A 7,875-nucleotide genomic window follows, 5' to 3' on the forward strand; every position below is an offset into this window, starting at 1 on the left:
CATTCACATTGTTGTGCTACCACCACCGCCATCGCCTCCGGAACTTGGCTCATGTTTAAGTCGGGTTGTTGTTGCTGCTTAATTGTAGGAGTTCTTTATATTCTGGAGATTAAATTTCCAAGAGTTTTAGCCAGTGTCCTCTTAGGCTTGGCCAAGGGTTGATCTAATTAAGATATACTCATTTCTCCTCTTCGCCCCAGGAACAAGTCCAGGCTCATCCGTGGGCCAAAACCAAGCCCTCGGTGCACACTCCGGCACACCAGCTCCGCACACTCCGGCACACCAGCTCCGCACACTCCGGCACACCAGCTCCTCACACTCCGGCACACCAGCTCCTCACACTCCGGCACACCAGCTCCGCACACTCCGGCACACCAGCTCCTCACACTCCGGTACACCAGCTCCGCACACTCCGGCACACCAGCTCCTCACATGTTCCTCAACATGCCTGCGCCTTCCTTCTCCAGGGCTCCAGGACAGCCTCTGCTTGGGCCTTCTTCCCCCAGCCATCTCCACCCTGCAATGTTTGATTACTTTCCTTTTATTTAATATTTACTTTAAAATTTTAATTATTATTTTTAAAAATATATTTTTATTGACCCTTCAGGCCGCAGGCCAACACTCTATCCACTGAGCCAAATGGGCTAGGCTTGATTAACTTTTCAAAATCCACCTCAAATGCAAGTCTTTCCACTTCCGTTCAGAATCATTTCTTTTCATTTCTGGAGTAGTTGGTCTTCAAACTTTTTGGTCCAACAAACCCTCACAAGATTTTGTCTAGGCCCTTGCAGATGATCAAGTTGACACTCCCCGTTTTTAAACCATGTTTAAATAGTTGCACAAGATTTCATTGCCAGATTATTATACAACAGGTAGTTTAAAATACAGATCGTATCTCTCTTAAATGGAATCTAAGCGGCATTGCAATTTGATCTTTGCCTTTAGCCATTTAAAAAAAAAATGCAAGAACAAGCTTTTCTTTAATAGGAACAGAATGAAAGCGATAGAAAGCAGCGAGTGTAGATGTAGGCAGGTTCCAGAAAGAGAGCCGGCCTCTGCTTCTCTGATCTTGGCTTGAGGCAGCAGCAAAGCCACAGACCGTGTGTCAGAGGGCAGAGAGAATGTGTCCCCTGCCTTCCTCGTGCCCCAGGGAGGCCCCAGATCCTGGAGAAGAGATGGCTGTGGGATGGGCTGCTAGATAGTGGCAAAAAGTTTTCTACCCTCAGCATGTCACAGAAGCAGCAGGATGATTCTCGCGTGCCCATGAGGAGCCCAGGATTCAGGGAGAGGACCCCCCAACTGGAAGGAGCATGTGGATTAAAAGGAAACTTTTTCTGTAATGACCCGTGTAGACCAAAGGACAGGGGCCAGGCAGGCACCGCCTGCCTAAGCAGATGCCTGTGTGGACAGATGACACCGATGCCTGGTGACTCCCCTCCCCTCTGGACGCCTAGGAATCACGCATGACCCCTGGTACTCCCTACCCAAACCTAGACACAACCTCAGCAAAGGGCTGAATGAGATCAAGCTTCTAATGTAATGGTGGCTTGAAAGATAAAGTACTATGGGTTAAAGAAGAAGAAAGCTACATGTCTTACACATCTGAGTGTACAAGAATAAAACATACTGAGAGACGGACTCACCACAGATGTATAGAGCATTTTATTCTTGCTCCTCTAATTAGACCTGATTCTTGCTCCTAAAATGGGGTCCTATCTGCATTAAATGAAAAACCAAGTGTTTACGCGCTATTGTTTGTGGAATAAGTGTGTGTGTGTGTGTGTGTGTGTGTGTGATATATGTAAAGAACCATTTTGGTTCTGGACAACTCAACCAATATTTCTACTGTTTGAGCTGATCAATTTATGCCCTTTGTGGCCTTCTTTTGGAATCACACTTAAAATGCCCTCATGAGTGTTGGGAAGAAAGTATGCTCATTGAGGGAGAAAACAACTTAGAAAGCAAAATAAGAGGAAAAAATGGAAACTGGAGAAGATACAAAAGTAGTAATGATTATGAAGGGATTCATGAGGGGAATGTCCAGCATGTGGGAACCAGAAGGCAGTAACAGGGCAGCTCAAGTTCACTGGGCCATCGGGGGCTGCCAGAGAGCAGCCAGACGGACCTGGGGCCAGCACAGGCCAGGAGCCTCCGGTGCCCAGACTTCAATGCATCTCATAAGTGGGCTTTCAAATCCTTTAAGTGGGGCCGGCATTCTACTAGCTTCATGTTAAGCTTCCAGGTGAAATCTGAGGCCTGAAAGTTGACTTATTCCCATGCTCTTGATGAAAGCATTCGATAAAGCGAAAGCAGCAATAAAGCAATTTTCTGTCTCTAGAATTCCTGAGCAGGTGAGCTCGGTGGGCCCGAGGTGGCACTGTTTACAGTAGAGCTACCTCCACTGTTTGTTCTCTCGAGTTTTGAGTTTTGAAAGAGCACTGTGCAAAATTGCCGTGTCGTGGACTTCAGTCAGGTCTTGGGTAGCTGCCTTGTGTTGGAGAGGTGCCTGGCCCATGTAGACAGAAGAGGAATGCACACTCACAGGCTCGATGTGAAAATCCCACAGGGGAAGAGATGTCGGTAAGAGTTTTCTGCACCAAGAGGGGTGAGGTGCCACCAAGAACCTCAGTCGTAAAAATCTGTGCTTCTTCAGACGGACTCAGGGATAAGCGCGGTTCTGCACGTGGATCGAGGGGGAAGCCTGTCACCAAGAGGTTCCCTAGGTGCCCATTTTCTCTGTAAACGGTATAAAGGTTGGGTGATAAGGTGGAAAACATGAAGCGGTACAAGTTCTGTGTAATTTGTCAGTATCATAATGGTCACATGAAGGGAAGGTGAATTGACGTACAACTCCCTTATGGTCCATCATGCCAGCACCAGCATGATCAGAAAACTGTAGAGCGCGTCTGTAATCAATGAGGAATTTTCCAAGTTAAAGTCATCATTCTTTCCTGTGAGGGGAGATGCATGCCAGGTGGATGTTTTGGTAACTCGCTGAACATGGGCAGCAAGTCGCTGCTGATGAGGAAAAGATTGGCTTTGGGGCTGTACCACACGGATGGGAAAGGGTCTGACCATTTGGTTTTGGTTGCTGTGGCCACTGCCTAGCGTGGACTTCTTGCCCTTTCCGTTTGTATACAATCCAGAGGAGGTCTTCCCAGAACCAGTGCTTTTTATAATGACATGTGCCCGCGACTCTCTGTTCCTTGTCCGCCTTGTGACTTACGCTGTGGACTGACTTTCCCCGAGGAGCATGGGAAACATCTGTCCCCAGTTGACAAGACATTTATTTATTAATTTCCTCCAGAATCACATCCAAATTTCTTCTTCCTGGCTTCTGTGTTTCTGGTCTTGAGTTACATTTTGGAAAACATTAGCTAAGACCTGCTAATTGCCAGGTGCTGTGGGTGGGTGGGTGGATAGAGATTATAAAGGCGCAGTACAGGTGCGCTGTTCTCCAGCACGTGAGAGTCAGGCTCGTGTTCCCACCGATCCATGACAAACATGTTCCTACTTGATCATGTTTCCTTCCCGTGGAGTATCTTGTCCTGTCTACACCACTATCCAGACCCCTCAGGAACTAGCAAATGTTTCTCTTTGCCACGAAACTTTCTCCGGCCACTTTAGTCCTCCCTGATCTTTTGTTCTGAAATTTCCAAGCAACCAGACCCTCCTCCACACAATGAAGCAAGGTCACATCATCATCTTTAATGTTCGCTTTTCTTTCTGGTATGTTGGTCTCATATCTCCAATGTAGATTGTAAAACCCTTTTCCCCACAGTCCTGGACTTCACTAGGCATTTGTTTGGTGAGTGATAATGGAAGACTCCTCTTTAAAATGATCAAACAACAACACTCCTGCTCCCCTGTCTAATACAACAGTATTTATCCTTCTCCTTTACTGTAGTTTCAGGGGGATTTGGGGAAAGTGTGTTCAGTCAACCATCTTTATCCCTAAGTCTAGGTCACTCCCCCAACATCACCAGCTCTGGGGTGGTGGAGCCAGGGCCCAACCTGATACTCTGACTCTAAGTCCAGTGTTATTTCCAACACAGCACACCCCTTTAGTAACAGGATAGAAATCCAGGTTTTCATAGTCTCTGATAGTCAGGAAGGACATAGATGGAATTCTAGAACGGATGGCCGTACTTCTGCCTGAGTGCAGGAGTTTCCCAGCTGTCCCAGTTCGGTTCTCAAAGGCCCAAAGACATCTGAATATCTACCCCGGGAGCTGTGTGGCTGGATAAGGGAGGAGAGTGACTGATGGCTTGCGGGCAGATGTCTGGAGATGGGGAGTAGAGCTGGGAGTTCCCTAGAGCAGCCTCTTTTTTTTTGTTTGTTTCCTAAGATTTTAATTAAATACTTTAAAGAAACACAGCACACAGAAATGTTAAAAAAAAATCCAAAAGGATTACAGGCAAACTATTGATAATGAGAATTCTTTTTAAGAGATACAAAATAGGGGAGAAAAATAAACAGTTTTTATTTTATGTACTATTTATACATTAACTATAAACCATAGTACTAAAAGCTTTCCGAACATTGGCAAGAAAGGCTGAAAAATTTTTGGTCTTCCTTAGGTTCTCTTGAAATTCTGCTAGGCATTCAAGATGAGGAGCACTATCTGACACTTCATAGTCCCTTGCTTCGTTTAGGTGCAGGCAAAACATATATGGGCTATCAGGATGCTTAGGGTCAATATTAGTGAATATAAAATGCAATTTATCACCATAAATTTTTTGAATTTCTAGCCCAAGTGGGTCTTTAAATATTTCTACAGACTTCTGTAACCTTTGCCATCTCTCTTCACTCGTTTTCTTAGCAGTGGAAATAGTTTCCTTCTTCCTAGCATATTCTTCCTTAAGATCCTGGATATTTGTAGTAAGTACTTCCAAATCCTGCTTTTTGCCATTTACTTCACCAATCAACTTTAACAAGTTATCTTTTTTTTTCTAGAATAAGCTTATTCTGCCTGCAGATCTGATTTTGATATTCTAGGTACATCTGAACCATTCGCTCTTCTTCCTTCAATTTCACAGACAGCTTTTCTGTGAATGCTTTACTGATGTCCTTGTAGGTATCTCTTAGTCCCACCATCTGACAGGAGGTGTCGCTGACATTGCTTTTGAATTTATTCCAAAACTCATTTATGTTTTTATCCAACAGTGCCAGCTCATCCTCTACCATTTTGTTAGACAACGCTTCTCCGGGAGGCCTGGGCCCCGCCGCCCTCCCCGCACGGGACGTGGACCGACCTCCTAGAGCAGCCTCTTTTTGCCAGGCATTGTCTAATCCCGGAGCCAACATCTGGCTTCTCCAGAACCATGGGAGGCAGTGCACTTAGCAGCTGGGACTGTGGCGTATGACCACCGTGACGCGGACCGAAGGGCCTCCCTCTCCCAGCTGTGTGACCTTGTGGATGGAGTCTCACCTTTCCGGGCCTCGGTGTGCTCCTCCGCAGGAAATCTGGCAGCTGCTCTGGAAAAGAACTGAGTTGCTCTTTGTCAAGTGCGTAGAGGAATGCTTGGCTCATAATAGATACGAAATAGGTCTTTGTTTAAAAATAAAACAAAGCAAAAAACATAGTGTTGTTTGTGGATTTTGTTTTTCATAAATGGCACAGTATTCAGTATGGAATTTTCTTTTTTCCCCTTCAACATGGTTTTGCAATGTATTCACTATGGTACACATGGGTCTAGTTTTTTCCTTTTAACTGCCTATAGTATTCCATTGTCTGAATATATTTTACTGGGCCATTTGATTACTAATGGTTGTACCTAATTAGGTGTTTATAATTTTTTGTTAGAGAGTATTTAATAATACTCTCATATATTAAGTAAAGGCTGTATTGAACATATGCATCCCTAGGTTTTTTTTTTTTTTAAGCAAAGTGATATAACATCAGAGTTAATATTATATGTAATCATAATTAAGTGCTTTGAATTATGAATGAGAAAGAACATTAACTTGGGAAAATGTTGCTATGTCACTTTCAAAATAAGCATGTATTTTGAACAGAAATGGTTTTTGGGAGAATCTCTCATTTAGCTACACCTGAGTGTTGATGCTTCCCTAAATCTTTAGCAAATGCATCATTTTTGAAATAATGTTTTCAGAGGAAATAGCATAATATTATATCATTTAATTTCTTGCTCCTCAAGAAATTAAATTTTTCTTTTGGCTCACAAATCTATCCTTGGTGATGAATTAATTCCATTTTAGGGACTTAAAATGTATTTTTTGTCAATGTAACAAGCACATACACTCACACGCAAATCTTTATGTCCTATAGAACGAACCTACTATAGTTTTGTGTGAACTTCTTCCCCTAAGTGATAAGAAACAGGTAAATGTCCTACATGTATTCTATTATGAATAATATTATTTACTTACTTTTAGCTTAGTTTTGCTTTTATTTTTTTGGAGTGTGTGTGTATTTAATTACCAAAGTAATACCTACTCATTTTAAAATATAAAACCCAATAAAGAGCAGAAAATGGCAAACTATCATTCCGTCTCAATCCCACTCACCCATGGTAACTCCTATTAATGGCTGGCATCTTGGCGGAAAACGGGGGCGATGAAGAACGCTTTATGAAGAGACTGTTTACAAGGAGCGCCCAGAGTTCAGAGTCTCTCACGGGGATAGGGACCCGTCCTGGGGCTGCGGTGGCAGGGACTCCCTTACATCTGTCCTAGGCCTCCAGGAGCAAGGTCACGGGGAGGCCGCCCACACAGCGAGACTGGCCATAGGGGGAGAAGGACCTGGGGAGGAACCATGGCCTTGGCTAGAGAAACACAACACTGCTCATCCCGGGACTTGACCAGGAAGGGCTGAGGGGTAAGTACCCCATTCTCTCTCCTCCTGGCCTCCATGTCTTGCCAATGGCTGCCATTGGCCAGATCCAGCTGGAAGAGGGCAGGAGAACCCGTTGGCCAGTAGATGGTGGTGGGCTCCTGGGTGGACAGCAGGGTGAGGAGGATGGAGGAGGATGGAGGAGGGTGGAGCAGAAAAGGATGAAGTCCACCCCGTGCATCTGCAGATTCCCTCCTAGTGCAGAGGCAGCCTCCGTGGAGGGCGACCTCTGGAAGGGGAGGGCGGCAGGGCGGGTAAGGGCCTGGGGATCTGAGCCTCCCAGAGTCGCTGCCCGCAGAGGGCAGATCTGAGCAGCGGATGTTGCCTGTGGCGATGCTTTAACATTTGGAGTCTGACTCATCAAATGCAGGAGGCAATCTCGGGCCACCAAGCAAAGATTTACGAAGGAGCACTTAGCTCTTAATGAAGGCGTGAGGAACAGGGCAGCACTCCCCTTTCGGGGTTCACAGTGCTGGGGCCGGCCTGACCATATTCAGAGCCACAGCACTGCCTTGTTTAGCTGCAACACCTTCCCCAGCTTCTCCGTGTTGTAACAGTAGCATAGATACTAGACAGTTCAGTGTAGCTGCTGGATTCTACCCACATTATGATCAAGTAAGCTTGTTTTACTCCCAATCTATTGTGTTTTTTTTTTAGTTTTACCCATGGACTTGATTAGGATAGACTTATAGACATACCGGGGTTGGTGATTTATAAAAGGGCCCACGGATCTCTATGACTGAACTCCAGGGGCCAGCGGGCAGCAGTGTACCCACAGAGAAGACGTACCTTCACAGAACGCACCCTCCCAGCTGTGGTTTGTCTGTGATCTTCAAGAGAAAGCTGAGTCAGGCCTGGGCTGGGGAGGGATCCAGGTGAGTGGAGCACTTGGAGGAAGCAGGAAGGAAATTGTTGTCCATGCTCTCAGCTTGGGGCCTGCACGCAGCTTTGCAGTGAGTTCCAGACCCCTGAGTAACAGATACTTCAGCCCTTAGCAGCCCTACTCGCAGCACATGCGG

General features: G+C 45.5%; 1 pseudogene; it reads right to left on the reverse strand.

Annotated features, from left to right (window-relative positions):
• Window positions 1-4,459: 4,459 nt before the first annotated feature.
• Window positions 4,460-5,250, reverse strand: LOC102759515 (annotated as a pseudogene).
• Window positions 5,251-7,875: the final 2,625 nt, after the last annotated feature.

This window comes from Myotis davidii, unplaced genomic scaffold (assembly GCF_000327345.1).
Source record: "Myotis davidii unplaced genomic scaffold, ASM32734v1 scaffold184, whole genome shotgun sequence".
NCBI classification, from domain to species: Eukaryota; Metazoa; Chordata; class Mammalia; order Chiroptera; family Vespertilionidae; genus Myotis; species Myotis davidii.